Genomic DNA, 20,590 nt, shown 5'->3' with positions numbered 1-20,590 from the left:
AGAGAGAGAGAGAGAGAGAGAGAGAGAGAGAGAGAGTGGGGGGGGGGGGGGGGGGGGGGGGAGACTTTTTTTTTTTTTTACTACTCTCCAATGTTTATTACGCAACTTTGTTCTCATCCCCACTGAAAATTTCATTTCGAGTTCCTTTTAAGTGCATCCAATCGTTTGAAAAGATTCCCTTTTTTTATCACCAAATCAAAAATATCCAGATCTTGCAATAAAAAAAAAAGAGACACACACACACACACACACACACACACACAAGAGTGACTGGTGACTTCTGTCACTTGGAAGGAATTTAGAATTTTTTTTTCTTTTTTTATTTTTATAAGGACACTGTATGACAGTGAAATTCTGTCAGAGCAAAGAAGAAAAGCATCAAATTCAAAAAATATGCATAGCACCAAAACTCACTGTCTCCATGAAAGAGTATTAAATAAAAAAAAAAATATATGGCAATATATTTGACTTTACCGCAGGACTGGATTTTGCAGTTTATAAACCGCTTGTGTCTTTTTTTTTTTACAAGGTGAAGAAACCAACTGTCTCTTTGTAAACGGTTTCAGTTCCCTATAACCAAATTAAGTAAAAAGTTTGGCCTTAGACATTTATCCCATGGTCATGAAATAAATGACTGTTTATTTATGTATTAGATAAAAAAATTATACCCAACGTTTCAAAAGTTGTTTTTTTTTTTTTTTTTTTGGAAAGAGCACACTCCGCTTGGTTGGCTGTTTGGTACAGCATTCACAGGCTCTAAACCCAGACCATTTCAAAAAGACTCCTCAGCCTCAGACATGCGGCGAACGGCTAAATCTCATCTCTTGGTAAATTTGTTTTAGAGGCAGTGTCTCTCTCTGCTTTTGACTGCTTCTCGTCTTATTAGTTCATGAAACGCAACGACGTATAACAGACGAATAATAACTTGCTCTTTCACCAAACCAACGTCTAAAACTTTTTTTCCAACTCTGACAACATCAGTTTAAAAAACCAGACACAATGATTCTCATTCATTCGGGGTTTTTTTTTTTTTTTTTTTAAATTCTGGTAAGCATAGCGGAAACTAAAAGAAACTGTTTTCCACACGAAACAAACATCGATTTGCCATCACCTCATTTGGAAGAATGACCATTGAATTCTGGGATTTGTGGGTAGAAAATTTGACAGTGTTTCTTTATGAATGAAAGAGCACTGCTGAAATAAATCACATGGCACCAGTCCTTTTCAAAGGAGGACAAACTTACGACAATAACTTATGCATTATTGAGATTAGACTAAAATAAGAGAAAGCGAAAAAAAAATCCTTTTGTTCCTTGTAATGCCATTTTAGTCTTCACTCTAGTGCCAGAGAAGCGTCTAAGGATATCAATTGAGTAAGAATTCCCTGGGTTTTTTTTGGGGGGGGGGGGGTTCATCCGCAAATGTGACTGAATTTGGGCTCTGTCCCTCTGCTCAGCATGTCTCCAGTGACAGTGGAACCAGCGTGAATCCAGCACAATAAAACTTCTGTGTATGAATCGACTTTTTATGGGGCCCTGAGAGGTATTCAATGCTTTCCGTTTTATTTTACAGGAATATTTGGTTCCTGAAAAAGCACGAGGTGGCTTTAGTGTCCTGATTTGGGGAAGCATTTTGTGGTCCCTGTTTTTACATGATCACTGTCTAATATGGCAGAAACGTTTGTGAAAATAGAGGGGGGTTTTTTTCTATCAGTGGAAGTATTCAAATGCAGTGTCCTTCATAGCGGAAGAACTATAGAACTGCAGAGCTGTTGGGGATTAATCCTTGAGAGCTGAAACACAAAGACTAATTCAACCAAATTCCTGTAAGGCCAGACATAACGGTCATATTTGCTACAGACGTGTGTATGTATATGTATATGTAAGGATCTAGGCCACTCGCAGCATTGACCTCCATTACCGTGAGAAAAGTCAGTCTGTTGACAGCTCTTAGAAGCACCGAGGGCAAATGATCGTTTTTGTTACAACTATCGCTCGACTGTTGGGATCACCTAACCAAAGGCTAAGCTAGACAAGTCCTTATGTGATACCAAACCAGAACATTCACAACCACTACGCCAGTAAACCAAACGCAAACAAAATTTTTGCCCTTTTATACCACAGCACAAATAGAAATAACTCCCATTTCTGCTCAGCAAAATGGTCTGAAACAGGAACAATTCCTGTTCCCCATACCTGAGCCGCTCTCTCTCTCTCTCTCTCCCTCTATTTCCGACTTTGGCCCTGGAAATATGGAATAAAGGTCACGTACAGTGGGACACCTGTTTATATTGGAGACCTCAGGGGTGGAACGCTGAATAATCACAACCCTCTTTGGGGAGAATGAATGAAAATACAGAAACAAAGACTGAATCAACAGTTTCTCCATGCATTGGCCCAGTGGCACAATGAAATTTATTGTGATTTTTTTTTCTTCTTCTTCTTCTTCTTCTTCTTCTTCTTCTTCACCTCATGTTGTAACATTCACTCTTAGTGTCTCTTGCAGTCTCTAAGGCCACTGTTATGTTAGAGATTCTTTTCTGTCGGTGAACCTTGCGCGGCATGTGATTCTTGGATGCCACGGCGGCAAGAGGAGCGGGGTATAAATCTCAGACCCCGTTTATTTTGTCTGCCGCCTGCGGCAAAGGATAACAGAATGCCTAATAAAAGACTTCCTTCTAGGGGAGCCTCTGCAAATTTACAGATTATGAGGTATGTTTTAAGAGGGAGTTTGTGGGGGACAATGAGGCTAAATCAGGGGGATTGTGTGTGTGTGTGTGTGTGTGTGTTATTGATTGATGTTTCTTGAGTATCTTGAGCTCCTTATTATTATACAACGATCTGATTCGAGAGAGGTCTACTTTTGTCATTCCTGTGTTTCTGAATTTCAGGTAACTGAAAAGCGTGTGTGTGTGTGTGTGTGTGTGTGTGTGTGCGTGCGTTTGTTGGAGATATGTATCCGTGCCAGGTTCACCCAACGACAGAGAAACTGAGAGGTCAGAGCTGGGAGCAGTGCACCCTGTGTGGTCCTCGGCCCTTTCTAACCCAGCGAAGGACTTTTGAGAGCTGGAAGACCTGGAACAATATATAAGCTGAATCCGGGTGGGTCCATTGTTACTGATCCAAAAACAGTATTGCCGCGAGTTCTCCACTCAACAGTTCCGCAAGAGTTCACACTTTGAGGAGAAGAAATTGGACCGAACGTGGCGGAGATGTTTAAAACGCGAAATTCAGACCCGTTTATGACTCGACCTGCGCTTAAAATCCGATACCCCGAGTCTCGGCTTTCCGACAAATGGCAGGGAGCAGCGCGGGAGCGGCGTGATCTTTATAGACCATTTCTGACTCAGGCCACCCGTGAATCGGGGATCTAGCGGCGTTCCGGTCTGGGCTTCAAATGCACATCACACGCACCATCGCAAAAAAAGAGCCATGAAGTCGAAGATGTTTATTTTCGAGCTTCCCGATTGCTGCGGACAGGAGAAAAAAATTGTTAAATGCGGGCCGGGCAGGCGGGGGGGGGAGGGGGTGCGTCTTTTTTTAGCATCTTAGACTCTCGCGCAAGTGCCGATTGACATAGCAGTTATTGCGCAGTGTTTCCATTTTGAACGTGCCACTCTCTCTCTCGGGCTTTAAATTCGGTATATTCAGACTGATAAAAATTGATGATGTTTCATAACGTTTTCCTCCGTCTCCGTCTCTTCGTTGATGTGGACCTGCGCCACCAACGCTTTACTTTTGGCTAACGTAAGGAACCGTCGACCGCTGTGATCACAGCAACGCAAAAGAGCATGATGCAGTGCTGGAGATTAAGTGAGTCCTTCAGTTGAACTCTCTTCTGGAGAAGAATTTCCAAACTCTTCATCCATATATCAGACGCAGTAAGCCCCTCTATTTCATGGCCCTGCCCCCATTGCCTGTGCAGTCCATTAGCCCAGTCACCCTTGTGCCCCCTCCCCCCAACCTCCCCTCTCACTCTTTGCTGTCTCTGCTATGGAAACTCTTTGAATCCACCACATCCAGCCTGCCTGCAATACCACCCCACCACCCCACCCCCCCACTCCTCCATCACTGGTTTTGCTCTGAGGAGAAAAAGAAACCCTGGCCAGGCATGAAAGCAGAGGACAAAGTTTAAAATAAACATCTAAAATAATCATTTTAATCACCACGGGTTTAGGAAAGAATTTATAATGACATTAAGACAGAGAGGCTGGCAGGGGTTCTGTTTTTGTAAGCTCCCTCAAGTTTGTAGTGTATGTGTTGTGTGTGTGTGTGTGTGTGTGTGTGTGTGTGTGTGTGCGTGCGTGTGTGTGTTTGTGTGGTTACGTTTTGGTTAGGGTTTTTTTTTTTCCACATTGGGCAATTAATATCTGAAAAACTTTTGCATGTTCCCGTAAATTAAACGTTTTAAATAAAGATGTCGTGAAACTAAAATGTGACAAAGTGTTTCTTAATTGTTATTAGAGATATGATTAGAATTATACAAAAGAATTCTCTAATTACAGCAACATGTAAGTCGATATAGAGTCTATAACTGCAAGAAGTGCCAGTATGTGTGTGTGTGTGTGTGTGTGTGTGTGTGGGCTTGTGTGACTGGATACTCCTTATTGTATATGGACTGATCCATTGTAAAGACTACAGTTTCAAATGAACCACTTACTGTTTTATAGTCTTTAATGGTGGAAAACATATTAGGGATCTTGTCCTTTTCCTCTTTTTAATGGCTTTATGATCTGGCAGGCAGCAAAGCCCAACCACCCAAATTTAAACAAAGCCATTCCTATGTATGCTTGGAAAGCCAATCTGCCCCTCTCTCATAAGTGGGAGAGCAGCTATCAGCGAGAAAACAGTTGCTGCGTTTTACTCCTTGAAGTTGCTGGTCTCATATTTAGGTCGTCTCAAGGTCATTCATTAGTTGTCATATTAAAGGTGTAATTACGTTATTGGCCCCTCTTTCTTAAAAAGAAAACTGATATTGTGACCTGAAAACATTCAGAAATGGTTACCATACTATGTTAGATTGGAATAGATGTTTTTGTGCATTGAAGAGCACGAATATATAACATGTCTCATTGACATTTTCATATTTTCATCTGTCGCGAAGGAACAGAATCTCTGTGAAAAAGCAATCACTGGTCAACGTCTAAAACATAGAATGGAAAAGTTATCATTTGCTAAGAGTCATAAATTACTTCTCGTGTCCTTAACTTTACCTCTGTGTCACACAAACATAGAAAACTATCCATTTCACTGGCCATTTTACTTTTAGCATGCTGTATGAGGCCTGTCTCTGTCAGAAAACTATAGAAACCCAATTTAATAATCCATTTAGCTGTACATAAACTGCCCCATCATCTGCTGTCCACTATCTCGCCATTGCAGGTTGCCCTGTAAGCTCATTTTTGGGTTTTACAAATTCTCTATTCACACTGAGAACATTAATGAATAATTTCAGTCTAAAATGTTTGTGAAACAGAGAAAGGGAGAATTTTGGCATAAATTGCAAGTTTTAATGTATTTGGCACGTTTAACATGTTTACCGTATTTGGTGTGTCTGACAATGGTACGGTGTGATAAGGATAGCAGATTCTGTTACTATCTTTCTGCGGTGATTTTTTTTTTCAATTAAAAACTCGGTCAGCATCTAAAACACTAGCATTTAGGAAAAGTCATGGAAGGACAAGAACGTAGCTGCTGCATTTAATCATTTTAAGTGCAAAATAAACAATGCCAGCCATTGGGCGTCGCCCTGGTGGTTCCAGCAGGTCTGATTCGCTCGGCGGCTTTGGTTAGTTAAGCGTTAAAGGGTCCCTGAGTTCTCATACTGGTCCTTCACCCGTGTCTGTATTTTCCACATCAGTGGAGCAAGCCCGATGATGTACTGCAGCTTTGCTTCTGATAGACTGGCGTGTGACTGATCATCTTCCCCAGGGCCTGGCCCTCTTGATCCTGGGACAGGAGGCACACACGCGCTACCTGTCAGCCTGTCTCCTGTCACCCCTCTTCCCCCCCCCCCCCCCCCCCCCCCCCCCCCCCCCCCCCCCCCCCCCCCCCCCCACCCCCAAAAAGAAAACTTTAGGCGCTGATCTGTTCCTCCTGCCTCTCCCCGCCAACAGTCGTCTCGGCTGAAGAGCGAAGACTGCGCGAATTCCTCCTTTTTTTCAAAAGGAAGCCCTCTTCTCTTTCTCCGACGCGCTACTTCCCGTGCTTTTATTGGGCCACCCCTTTCCTCTCCCTGCCCTGAAGCGTCTGACGGTTGATTTGTTTTCGTACGTCTGGTTGTTTTCAGAGGCAAGGCATCGGGGGTACAGCTTTGTCTAAAAATATGAGGAGTCTGAAAGACTCCCGATCTTTCGGGGGCTCCAAGAGAGGGCCCACGGTGTTACGCATGTGTGTGCACTTCATCTACATTTCCAGCAGGCAAACAGGAACTGAAATCCAGGCTTTCTCTCATGAACTTCTTAGGTTCAGCCTCACATCTTCCCCTGAGGTTCTTACTTACTTACTTTCTTACTTCAGACAGACCGGTTTTTATATACCCAACATGCCTCCTCAATGCATTGTTAGTGTTCAAACGTTCAGATGTTCATGTTTATGCCAAAGTCAAAATGAACCAAATAATAGGTTTTTTGTTGTTGTTGTTTGTTGTTGTTGTTGTTTTTTTGGCCTCCCTCACTCAACGTCTGCACCATCCCACCCAAGCCTTGCCCCCGTTGGAACTTTTTTTGCTCTTTTGAACCATTGACGTCGAACAGTCCCGTTTAATTGTCGTTCGACCTGGAAGAGATTATCTCTGGGTGAGAGCAGGGCCGATGAGCAACGCCAGGTAATTGCGTTTGGACGATTCACACGCAATCATGGTTTTAAAGGCGGAAATTTGCACTCTTGCTGCACTCCCAGCACTGGTGCCCTTGCTTGAATTTTTAGTAAATGACACCTCGACTTAAAAGAGGGGTCGAGAAATGTCCGCAGGGAATGAATCTGTGCCAGAACACTACTCTTTTGCCAGGAAAGGCCTATATGCCAACGTTTGTTTGTTTTTTAACAGAAAAGCAGACTTTTTCAATACCTTTGATATCACTCTATCCATCTTATTAATACTATCAGTCTTATTAATGCTACACATAGTCCAATGCATAAAGCATGTGTTGACCTACATGTCAATATGATGTTATGACATTGTTAATTTGGAATATACAGAATGCAGTCTTTATGAATAAAAATACTGAGAGGGGATTTAATGTTATTGAGAGTGATCGTTCCTTTTCTGTTGTTGAAGCAGACATCTTCAGAATGGAATGAATACTGTTTCTCGAGAGGGAGAGAGAGAGAGAGAGAGAGAGAGAGAGAGAGAATTCCAGAGCGATTTCTTCTACAGACAAGCAATACTTCTGCCCATATGTTCATCATTAGAAAGATGCGGCTCTCGGCGCAAGCACCATCTCTCTCTCTCTCTCTCTCTCTGTCTCCCCCTCTCTCTCTCTCTCTCTCTCCCCCTCTCTTTCATCCTTCTACTACCACTACTGGCCCCTGGAGACAGACATGCTATTGTCCAGCATAACATCATCATCAGACAGTCATCAGTGTCCAAAGTTTCCACGCTTCACTGTCCCATGTCTCTTGAAAAACATTGTTAAGATGTGGTGGAAAATACATTATCTGAGTTGGACAAAGGAAGAGAGAGACACATCAGGAAGAAAATTCTACTGACCAGACGCATCACAAGCTTGTTAAAACACAGAGAAAAAAGAAAAAAAAAAACCTTAAACCTGACTTTGGGAAACATTTTTGACACCCACTGTAAACATTCTGTTTAAAAGAAATAACCATGCGTAAAATGTACGCTTGAAGTTGTCTGGTGTCGTTGGCCAGACTTTTCAAGGTCCAACATTTCATGTTCTGGCAACGTCTGCGGGCTCGTTAGCTTGACCCGTTAGCGAACCGTGAGCTTGGGCCCAATAAGGATGCTAATACATCACGCCAACTGGCATCTCACACCGCAAAGACACAGCCTGGAGTAGCAATCGAGTCCTCGAAGTATTGACCACTATGACTGCTGCAGTCAACGCCAGACACAATCAACACAACTCAAGTCAAGGCTAATTCCACTGGAGTCTGTTGCGCTTGATTTGAATTTATCCCCTCTCTATCCGCTCACTTAGCCGGCCGCCGATCTCGCTACGTCAATCCCTCAATCCAACCCGCTAATAAGTGTCAACTTTGCTAACACATGGAAAACTGTGAAGGAGCCCAAGCTATGGGATGTTTCAGTTTATTGTTTGTGTTTGTGATGTCTCTTCCCATGTCCTACAGTTACCACTATGGTCAAGGAAAACATTCCACAGAACTCTGTTTATTTATTCAGAATTGGTTGCTCGTTAAGTTGTTGCACACAGGTCTGATTGGGAGTGAGAGAAAGGGGGGATATCAGTTCTCGCTATGAGCCAAAGATTGCAGAATTCCCAGTCATAGGTTATGAGAAAAGACATCTTTGCGATGAAGTAAAAATGGGGGTGGGGGGGGGGGGGGGGGTTGACATGAACAAAAATGGTAATAGATCTGTCCGGTCAAAAAATAATAATAATAATAATAACTCAATGCTTACGAAAATGCTGTCATCACCTGTGGGTTGGTTGAGTCTGTGTTATCCAGTTTCTGGATAACAGTTTAGTCGGGATTTCAAGGCAGTTTTGTTCAGCTGAAAGCAGAGGAGGGGAGAGAGGGAAAAAAAATCAGGAGAAGAATTCAAATTTGAGAGATTCTAACCACAGTCGGAATACGCATAAAGAGGCAACATTCCATGTGGCCGGCCTCCAAGGAGATGACCCCAAAAATGCACTGATAGCGACTGGCCGTGTCCACACTGTCAGTCTCAATGTTCCTGTTTGTGAGAAGGAGAATTTGGCTGACTCAGCATCATTCCACTCTGCTTTTACACGCGTGTGACTCTGACAAGCAAATTCTGTCTGCCTCAGTCACAGAGAAATCCCTTCATGTTTGCACAAATGCTTCGGTTTACAATTTGGGGCCAGGGGTTCCAGAAGGTTCCAGGCTAAAGTGGAATATGGAATTGAGTGCTGCGCCCCTGTTTTATGCCATGGCAGAAGTACATATGTATGTATGTGTGTGCGTGTGTGTGTGTGTGTGTGTGTGTATATATATATGCACATGTATATTTCAGGACTTGTTTAGTCTAATAATGTCTTTTGTGACGTTTCCTTATGAAAGGTTAGCCAGGTTGTTATAACCCTTTACCTCAGCTTTTTTTCCCCCATTCCAAAAACAATAGAAAGTCGGACTTTGAAGGCAACCTGAAAAATGGTTTGGTATCAAACTAGCCAGGACTTTCCCTGTTACATGAATACAGTGCTTGCATCATCTCTCATTATGTCAGTCATGCAGCTGAAGGATTGCCTGGAACTGAATTAGCCTAACTGGGCTGTAGAGTGAACCACACACAGAAATTAAGTAGCCTTACTGGGCTGTAGAGTGAACCACACACAGAAATTAAGTAGCCTTACTGGGCTGTAGTGTGAACCAGATACAGAACTGAATTAGCTTTACTGGGCTGTAGTGTGAACCAGACACAGAACTGAATTAGCCTTACTGGTCTGTAGTGTGAACTAGATACAGAACTGAATTAGCTTTACTGGGCTGCAGTGTGAACTAGATACAGAACTGAATTAGCTTTACTGGGCCTGACCACCTACTGAGAAAGAGACTCCAATGAACTGGTTCCCCTGTGACTTGAAAAGAATATTACTGACAGGTTAAAAAAAAAAAGTTTGTGCTTCTAGTCAAGCCCATCAGCACTTTGGAACCGGTGTCTGTCATATTTATTTAAAATTCAAATCAGACACATCTGTTTCAGAAATCATGTTATCTTAGAGTGTGGTTTCCAAATCAGTATTCCTTACCTTACTTAAAGTTATCCAACCATTCTGGCCTCTCAAGACAGTAACAAAATATCCCTGAACAAAAGGAATGTCTCATGAATGCTTGTGTCTAAGTACTCTTTTCTGAAAGTCTGTCTTGGCAAGCAAGAAAAACAAATGTTTTCTCCTCAAGACACTGATCTTTGCCTGGACTGGTAGACCAAGGTTTCTATTACAAGTACTTGACAGACTTAACAGAGGACTTGTTGGATATATTTAGGAAACTGGAGCGAAAATTACTCATCCAACATTTACATGATTGTTCTACAGACATAGTACTCAAAGCACAGCTTAGATCAACTTAGATCAAAGTCTTCATCGATCCACATTGCCTCAGCTGATTGCAAAGCACCTAAAAAAAGACATTTTTTTGAAAAAAAAAAAAAAGTTTTAAAAAAGCAAATGGAAAATAACAGAGACTAGTCCGACCCTTCTGAAATATGTGTGTGTGTGTGAGCTCTTTCAAGTGATCCACTCATGAGCATGTGTGTTTGAACGTAACGTCAAAAACAATTAAGGACCCGCTTTCTTAAATATTTACCACCTCGTAGAAATTTTGTGCAAGTATAATGTCAAATCCAGAGGTTTTGGCAGTGGTCTATACAGTTACAAGAGGAAGTATTTTGGCCTATGAAGTTTTGTTTTAAGCTCTTTTTTTGGGGGGGGGGGGGCGTTTGTAGTAAAGGAAGCCTTGTGGTAATTGTTTAATTGATGCTGTCTCCTTGGCTCTCTGATGAGGCTTGAGAAGGGGAAGGCTTTCATGGCTCACCATTCCCGGCAAAAGGGGTCAGCCACAAATAGACCCCAGGACTTGTCATCCAAGACTCTCGTCTTAGTGTGAAATGATTCATCCCCCTCTCCGTTCTTCCTTTCCTCAGGCACTCTCGATTGCTAAAGTACGCCACAGGAAGACTTTACCGAGGCTTATCTCTCTCTCTCTCGCTCTCTCTCTCTCTCTCTCTCTCTCACATTTATTCTCCCCTTATTTACACTCCTGTTGTATGTTCATTTTGTCTTACAGAATTAATTAAAACGATTCGACCTCTGCTCAGACACTGAGTCATGAATGTGGCCAGACTGTTGTTGTCCTGTTTTTAATTAATAGCATGCAACAAATTGTTGCTCATTTTTCTCTGGAATGCTTTGTCTGTTGAAGACTAAACCGTCTTGTCATTTTGGCATCATGGATCAGACCATTACCGAAAACAAACGTTTGAATTAATAATTCTACTTGTCTGTTCGGAACAGATTGGAATTTGAAACGAAATCGAACCCTCTGGAGACTTGAATTTAGTGAGCTAGACAGGCACTGCCTTTTGCACGTTATCACAAGATGCATTAAAAACATACTTTGTTAATTGTAAGCATGAAAGAGGCAACTTTGTAGTACCCAAACTATTGAACCAAAATGGCGGCAAGATTTAGTTTGAAAACTGGATGCAATACTGTTTTCATTTCTTCATTTTTCCAGATATTCAAACCCCCATAGTTCTCTTGTCAGTATGCGATATTCCTGTAATCTTTTCCAGAGGAAGCCTTTCTGTCCGCTCACATGCATACTGTGGACTGTTGAGCGAATCCAGGGAGTGAGAGAGAGAGAGGGAGAGATTGCACTGCAGAGAGAAGAGAAGATACTATTCAAGGATCCTCATCAGAACAGAAGAGTACAGTGCAAGACCCCAATCATTCCCTCATAGCACAGTGTGGGAACCGGTCCACAGAACCTGCATCTGGGCCAAGTATCTCTGGGTATGCTGGTGGACATGTTGAGAGGCCTTTTATCTGGCACTTCCAGAGTTCCCGTCGTTGATTCGAATTGACAAATAGCTTCAACTGATCCAGGGAGAGGCTCCAAAGCCTAGAGCCATGTGAACCAGGGAAAGGGCTTAGAATGTTCTGGAAGCTTTTGAAATGAAAGAAATTAGCACTCACAGTGACACAGATGGGACGATATGGCAAGCAACGAGACACGTGCATTCGTTTGTGTAGGTGGACACGCAGACAGGCACTCACACACACAGCTTCCATGCCTGTGAATATTTTTCAGGCTAACTTTGTTATAGAATATGTTTATATACAATTAAACACATAATTACAAACAAACACACACACGCGCACGTGCACACATGCACGCACACAAACACACAGCACAGAGAATTATATTTGGACCCACTTGTACATAGTCACAATTTTCTCATTACCCTCTCGATTTCTAATCCATGAATTACGCCAGAATGTTTTCTGTGCAGTCATTATGATGCATCGAATGAGGGGCAAATCTATGCCAGTGATTCATGAATATTTGTGTTTGGTTTCTAAAAGGTCAGTGCTCGGTCGAAACACTATGTTTCTGTGGTTTGAAAATGAAGAGCCGTGTGACCCAAATCCGCCCCCCCCCCCCCCCCTCGTCGTACAAAGTGATTAACCATGAAATGCATTCTTTGACTGCAGGCATTCCTAACAATGCCTTTTTCCAGTTCCTTGTTTAAATGGTTCCTTAGTGGTAAAAACTTTGACTTCTCGCAGCAAATCAGACAAAAAAAAATATGATTTTATTATGCTTCATTTTTCACTAACGGGGTAAATCTGCATTAATTTTAGGACAGAATCCCCACCCCCCTCTCTCTGTTTCTCTCTCTCTCTCTCCCTCTCTCTCTCTCTCTCTCTTCCTCTCTCTCTCTCTCTCTCTCTCTCTCTCTTTATGTCGTCGTTTTCAGCCCAATCAAAGTTATATTTGTGTCTGGAGGAAACAGTCCAATGCCATGAAATTCAGTCAGAGCCTCCAGACTCAGGGGAATCAGTTTCTTTTTGATTATCTCCTCTTTTCTGGTCTTTTTCACTTTTTTTCTTTTCTTTTGAAAGTCCAAAGTACACCCACACGATGCAAGGAGACCTCAAATTCCAAGGATTTGGGGAGATTATATATATATATTTTTTTTTTTTGTTGTTGTTGTTGTTGTTCTAAGAGAGAGAGAAAGAAAAAAAAAATGTCTCAAAGTCCTGTCAAACCACATTGTCATTAGTTGGTAACATCAAAACAGTCAGGACAGAGGGAAATCTTGCTTCAATCAACGGACATCTTTAGCAAGCAGACAATCTGACTACAGCTGCAATGCCTCCATCTGGGACGTGTTTCAGTTTGTTCTACTGAAACCCTCCTTTCACTCTAATTGGCCAATAATCCATATACAGTTATACAACCAGCAAAATGTGACCCTCCCATTTTTGTTGTGTTTATTATTTATGAATTTTCTGGGAAGGAAGCTCTCTTTTGTTAAACGCGAGCAGATGTAGGAGCTATTGTGGTTTTGACACTGATTTTTTCGAGAATTGATTGTTTAACGTTGATTACAGTGCAAAAAAAAAACAAAAAAAAAAAACCCAGAGATGGTGACCTCTGTTTCACCCTGACTGTAAATGTTGGTGGGTGTGATTCAGGGAATTCGGCCCGTCTTTTAAAACTCTGTGTTTGATCTCAGACTCCTGTCAGCTTCCATTTCCCCCTCACAGTTAGTCCACTCACTTGCCTGTCTGTCTGTCTGTCTGTCTGTCTCTCTATCTATCTCTCTATCTATCTATCACGTGTGCCACCTTAAAATGATTCAGAGGCATAGACAAGAAGACAAGGGGGAAAAGGGGGGTAAGACCACACTGAATATGACAGCTTATAGTGAGGAGGGGGGAGAGAGAGAGAGAGAGAGAGAGAGAGAGAGAGAGGGGGAGAATGTATGTGTCTTTCTCAGTGTGTTCATGTTCTCATACTTGTCTGCACACTCACACTAGCACATTCATAGCACCCCTTTTGATTTCGCTTTCAAGGTTCAATCTTGAGAGAGAGAGAGAGAGAGAGAGAGAGAGAGAGATGCTTAGAAACGGAGAAACAGGGAAACAGACCGACAGGGAAAAGACCTTTTAACCAGAACATTAGGCAGAGCTTTTCCTCCTGTGCTGTATCCTGTGTTGTACTAGTGAGGAAAGTGCTGTTCTGGGCCAGATACACTCCTCACAAGGTTCTGTTCTCCCCAAGAGGGGGACAATGAGTAGAACAAGGAGAAATGCATTATGGGTCATCTGGAGATCAGCTCAGAGAGATAGTGAAAAATGACCCTGGATCAGAAGCCACGACGTGTGTGTGTGTGTGTGTGTACGTGTGTGTTTCCGCGTTCCCCCTTGCCCTTTACAACTATGTTTGTCGATTGCCTTCGTGTTATTTTGCATAAACGCATCGGTACGGAAAAAAAATTCACGCATATTTCTTACAGGGATAATATTTACACACACTTTGAGAATTTATGAAGCAAACCCCCCTTGACAAAACAGGCCACATCTGAACCCCAGAGAGGAATCATAAATTCCTCCAGAATCATAATAATACATTTCGTTTTGAAATGGTATGTTGGTAGGAGCCTGACAGCTACACAGACACCCAAATCTTCTGACAACCCCCCGGGTAGCCCAGTGATAAATTGTGGGTTTCTATGAATAGCAGGGAGACGTTTTTTTTTACCCACAAAGCCACGGTATTCAGCCTCATCGCCTTGTCCCTGGGCAAAAGGCCCAAAGACAAATGCTTTTATCCCCCCCCCCCCCTTTCCAAACATACTTTCCAAACTGCAGATTTTGCCCAAGTGTCACATTATGGAGAAGGGGTTTTTTTGTTTTGTTTGTTGTTGTTTGTTTTTACTTCTTGACATGTGGAGGTCTCGAACTTTGTACACAAGAAACAGCCAAAATGCATTGGGTCCTGAGGAGTCTGCCGCCTTAGGTAAGGGTCGTCCTCTGTTTTGTTTTTCTCTCTCTCTCTCTCTCTCTCTCTCTCTCCTTCTCTCTCCTCTGAGGTAAAGACATCATTAATCTCTCCACTGGAGAGAAGGAGAGTTAGAGAAAAAGAGAAAAAAAGAAAGAGAGAGAGAGAGAGCTGGAAGCAGTTAAGTGGTTTAGTACTATTAAATGACTAACAGTGGACACACTGTAATTCAGAGGAAGGTTTAACATGCCTACCACGGCTTGGAACCACAGTCTGATGGTTAGACCAATGCCAGGAAGCAGAGACAGTATGAATTATTACATAAGAAGTAAAAGACATAATGTCTTTGTTACAGTATGATCTGCTCAACTCTTTTTAAGCACCTGTGAAGTTCTGTGCAGATAACAGTACACTTTAAATACTTACTATGGAACAGTCACACACATTACAAACAGTCCAGACACAAATTGTATGTGTGTGTGTGTGTGTGTGAGTGAATGTGTAAGTGTATGAGTGTATGTGTGTGTACGTACAATTGCACACGTGTGTGTGTGTGTGCGTGTGTGGGTGTATACATGTGTACGTGCATTTGCACACGTCTGTGTGTGTGTGTGTGTGTGTGTCCGAGTGTAACCACAGCATGTTACATCATGTTTTTGTCTTTGCTGCTGTGTGTATTTCTGCTGGCCAGCTCTCAGCAGAACACCATAACCTCTGGCTGTCCTCTCTCCACAGGACAGGTGGAAAAAGCTGTCATCTGGGATCCTCCAAAAGGTCCATCTCTCAAAGAGAGACGGAGAGAAAGAGAGAGGGAGAGAAAATAGAAAGAGAGAGAGAGAGGAAGACACTGATCCAAACCCATATCTCACAGAAGGTCTCATTATACACAGATCTGCTCTATGTCAGGGCTGAGTTTTCTGCACTGTGTTCTCTCAAAGCCACTAAAATGCACCGAGTTCAGTGTTTCTGAAGCAGTTTCTTCACTGCTTCATTGTTCTTACCCTACCCCATGACACATCACACTCATAAGTCGCTATGGAGACAAAAAAAAAAAAGTTGTTTAATTTAGAACGTGTTCTCAGCCCATCTGTTTAGTGTGAGTTTGGTCACCTGTAGTGTGGCGTTATTTCTATTACCTTGTGTTACCAAACGCTTTTGTTCTCATTAGATTTCATACACGATTACATTTGATCTGAGTGGACTAAAAAAAAAGAAAGAAAGAAAGAAAGAAAAGAGAAAGGAGGGTATTTGAGACTGAAATGCTATGTACACAGCTCACAGACAGCGAGGAACTGGAACTGGAGCTGCAGCTTTGTTTGGACCAATCAGCCGCTGGAATGGGAACACTCAGCTAATCAATATCTGGAACTCAGAGCCTGTTGGCAGACTTACTGTTTGACTCCCCCCACAACTCAAACACACACACACACACACACACACACACACATGCTCACTCACGCATACATACAGACATGTACATGTAAACACGCACATACACACAGACACACGGTTACAAACACGTACACTCGTACAGTCACTCACAAACACGTACACATACACATAGAGTGAAGTCAAGACTTATTCTAATTTCTAATCTAAAATGTCACGCTAAGCACTTGCCATTTGCTTCGGTTCCATACAATAGTCTGTTTTTTGTATTGATTTCCAGTCATTTGGTTTGTCCATATTGAATTCATTGTATTCCCCGTCTGTGTTTAACATTCATCATTTGTGAGGCACTGTACGAAGATCATCATAGTAAGTAAGAAAAGCGTGAGACTCCCTAATTCCAGCCTGTGTAATCCATCCTGGGTCAGATTAAGGGGAGGTAAGATCCCACCTCATCATCAGAACCACTAACAGTTCATCCGTTAAAATAGCATATTCCTAAAGACCACCTACGTTTCTCAGAACTTTGTCCTTTCCCCCGGACAGCTACAGTAGAAATATGCTTAAAAAAGTAAACAAGAGCGCATGTTTTTTGTGTTAAATATCTGAAATGTTTTTATGTCATGTAGGCAGCTCTACCATGCGTAATTAAGGCTGGAATCACTTACAGGTTATCTGAAAAGGCTGTTCAAACGATTGTAAGAACATCTAGACTCAGGAGGGAAGATCTTACCCGAGGAAAAAGGTCTGTTCAGAGAATCACTGAATGAGAATCTTTTTTTTTTTGTGTTCTGATTGGACCTTTGTGCTGCCAACTCGTTCCTTGAGGCCAATCGAATGCAAAGTTTGTCATATGGAGTATGTCTGTTCATGTCTGAGTGACTGAGCTTCAAGCTTCAATCCTCTTCCATGGGGCTTGGCAGAATAGCTAGAATAGAGAAGCCATTCTCTTCAAAGCTTAGGAAAAGCTGAAGTGCGTATGTATAGAAGTCCCCTTCTAGCAAGATTTTGTTCCTCAACAGTTCTAATACAAGCTATGTCCCCAACAAATTCTCATATTCTCTCTTATATTCTCTCTCTCTCTCTCTCTCTCCCACATGAAGATCTCTCACACACACACACACACACACACACACACACACACACTGTTAAGTTCAGAATGACCAGTGTCTTGGTCACTGCTGTTTTGAGAGAAGCCAGACCAGATGGAACAACCTGAGCATGTCGCTGTCTAGCAAACTCAGTGTGACTCAGGAGTTTATTGTTACAACTTGAGGTAAACCACTGTTTACACCCTCCTGTTTTTTTTTTATCCTCTGTGCCAAAAGAAGAGCTATTGCTTTGTCTTTTTCCTCCCTCAACTCCATTTCAACCCTGCAAAACCCCGTTTTTTGTTTTTTTTTTTTTTCTTTTCGGTTTCCTACTCTTTATAAAAAAAAAAAAAAAAATTGTGGTCTGATTGTTTGGGGTTTGAGAATAACTGATTATGGATAGGGGTGTGAACCGTTGAGACGCCGGATTCAAAATAATAAAAATAACCCTTTTTTTTTTTCGTCCGTTTCCAAGACTTTAACTTGATCTGGCAGTAAGGTATGACTTTGAATACCAAAAATCGAATTACACAATAAAGGGGGGAAAAAAAATAATCACATGAAATACTGGAACTGGAAATGCTAGTAAAGACCACATAAAATACCTTATTAATATTTTTCCAGGTCTCTTTTATGACCCTCGCAAGGGAAATTAAATCAAATGGTTCTTAGGAGCACCGACGTACACATATTCCCCAAACACAGTTGAGTTTAACAATGCAGTATGGGAATACTTCACACCTAGAAGCAAGCTCATAAAAATGTATTTCTCTTTTCATAACAAACCCATAGTTACATTGGATGTCATTGCCAAAAAAAAACAAAAAACAAAATCTAAGCCCAAAGGAGTAAAGGAAGAGGTTCGAAGGGTAAGGGCTTGTTTAGGGGTTTTGTTGCGTTGAGTTGTAAATTGGGATTTCAAGCTAATAAAATACACGGGACCCTAATTGTTGTGTGACTGAAGCAAAATAAATCAATGCGTCTACAATACGAAAATTTCCCGCAGGATTCTGAGCAGGCCCTGGCCTCTCCCGTTGAGGAAGTGATATGTTTGTATGTATGGGGTTAAACAAACGTCGACGCGCCTGCGTTAAAATGTTAAGGGGCCATTTCTTCATAAAGTTTCTTTGCATCCTTTTCCTCGGCCTATCACGCGCCCCCGTATTCGCGCAGCTGTTCACCCGTTCGTCCGAGGCGTCGTCATCATCGTCGCCATCGCTTTGGCTTTTGCCACAACGTCTTTGAATAATTTACCGTTCACTTCCCATTACAAAAAAAACCCCAAAAAACTATCCACCGTAAAAGAATCCCCTAACATCCTCCACCTCCCTTTCTCTTGTTGGTACAACTCATTCAAGGCCACGCCATTCCATGATATTCCGAGTCTCCCGGTCCCGAGCATCTGGATCCGCCTGGGCGGCAGCTTTTGACCACAGCTCTCCAAACAGCCGTGGAGTGGTGTTGTTCCCGAAAGGAAGTGGTTAAGGAAGAGACATACACAGCAGTATTTAGAACTCAGAGTCATCAGCAAAGTCCCAAGTATTCCATCAACCAATGATTCAGAGTGTGAGGAATGGAGACTGGTAAATACTTTACAGAAAGTGTTTAAAGATCCCGTTGACTAAGACGATAAACTCCATTTTGGACATGGCAGTGGTGAAATGAGCTACACGTTCAGAGGAAAAAGAAAAAAAAGAAAAGAAAAAAGAAAAGAAAAAAGAAAGAAAGAAAAAAAAAGGCTGGTTGAGTCACACAAATAGAGGTCAACAAGTGGAATGTACCGAGAGTACGCTGGTGGTCTGAGCACTTTAAACAAAGGTTCGTACTGGAAATGTGCTAACACAAGCCAATGTTATTTTTGTTAACGAAATCCATACCAAAAATACTAACCAGTTACACTGTTTTTTTTTTTTTTACGTAGCCAACGGTAATAACAACAAGATTTAAAAAAAAAAAAGAAATTGAAATGCTACCATTATGAATAAGACGTTGATGAAATGAAAAACAGACAACGAAGAAGGGAAAAAAAAAACAACAAAAAAAAACGGCAGAAGTTTTTATTGAAATCCTGTTTATTTGATGTCTCAAAGGGTTTGTGGTTTCTATGTTTGTTTGCAGTGAGGTCAGTAGACTACGGTTTAAACTCTGATGGTGAAAGGCCTCTTTACAAGACATGAATGTCGAAAATAGAAATATATGTATCGCCGGCTAAACGTTTACTTCCGACGCAAGCCGCCCTGTAACGCCACGAAACCGCCACGACAAACAGCGTGAAAAAAAAATTTAAAAACCTGATTAGACTGCCGCCATTCCTCCACGAGATCCGTCTTTAAGAAAACAAAAAAAAAACGTGTGTGTAATTTCATGTAATAAAATAACTTTCTTTTCTTTTTTTGTTTTTTTTTCTCCGCTAAACTAAATGCACGTGCTACATCAGTCAATGCCTCATATGGGTTGCATTGTTGAAATTAATTTGAATGAGGTGATTAAAATTTGATTAAACTGCAGCGGCATTTTGATGAAGAGACTGTGTCAAGAAAACAGGTCAAATGTAAAATTAGAAGGAGCTCATGTACACCCATGCTATGAGCACACGCACGACACACACTCATGGTTCTCACACCGTGTGTGTATGTATATGTACGTGTGTGTGTGTGTGTGTGGGTGTGTGTGTGTGTGTATATCTATATATATATATATGTATGTTTATATATATATATATTTATATTTATATTAAAAAACAAACCTCCCCACACTCAAATCCCCCACAAACTCCTTACCCTCTCATTTATTTTATCAAGAGTGGATAGGAATCTGACCCCTGTCACTAATCGTGGCCTCTGTCGCAGACTTTCGCAGTGGGGTTTTTTTTTTTTTTTTTGTCTGGGCTGTGGTCATTTGTCTTAGTCCGGCCTGAAAGCCACCATCGAACAGCTCATAATTTGCCATTACCAACCAGCGGCACAGTTTTTTTTTTTTTTTTGTTTCGGTCCCGGCCAAGAACGCGAAGCCTGTTGTAGAGCTCAGTCCGACCTCAAGAATACTTCGCCATCAATAAGATGTAAACACAAACGCCTTATACTCTGTTCCACCCCGAACCGGTTTGTTTCTGTTTGAAATTCAAAGGAACACAGAGAAATACAAAAAGAAACAAAGCCCGATTACACAGAAATGAAACTGTTGGCAAATCACAGAGTGAGTGATTCGTTCGCCCGCCAGACTATTTTGATAGTTATGACACGGCTGAAAAAATCATAAATATTTACAAGACGCCGAGAACGCTGGCTTTCAAAGCTTGTCAGAAGAATGACACCGGGAGTGCCTTCCAACGGCTAACCTGAAAAGGCTCTCAGACTTTACAGTAAAGCAAAAACGAGTTGTTTCGCAAGTCTGTTTTGAGCTCTTTTCATTAAAAGAATCGAGATGTAA

Source organism: Chanos chanos, chromosome 7 (genome assembly GCF_902362185.1).
Source record: "Chanos chanos chromosome 7, fChaCha1.1, whole genome shotgun sequence".
NCBI lineage: Eukaryota > Metazoa > Chordata > Actinopteri > Gonorynchiformes > Chanidae > Chanos > Chanos chanos.
The sequence above is the reverse complement of the archived record's forward strand: the minus strand, read 5'-3'. Positions refer to the sequence as shown.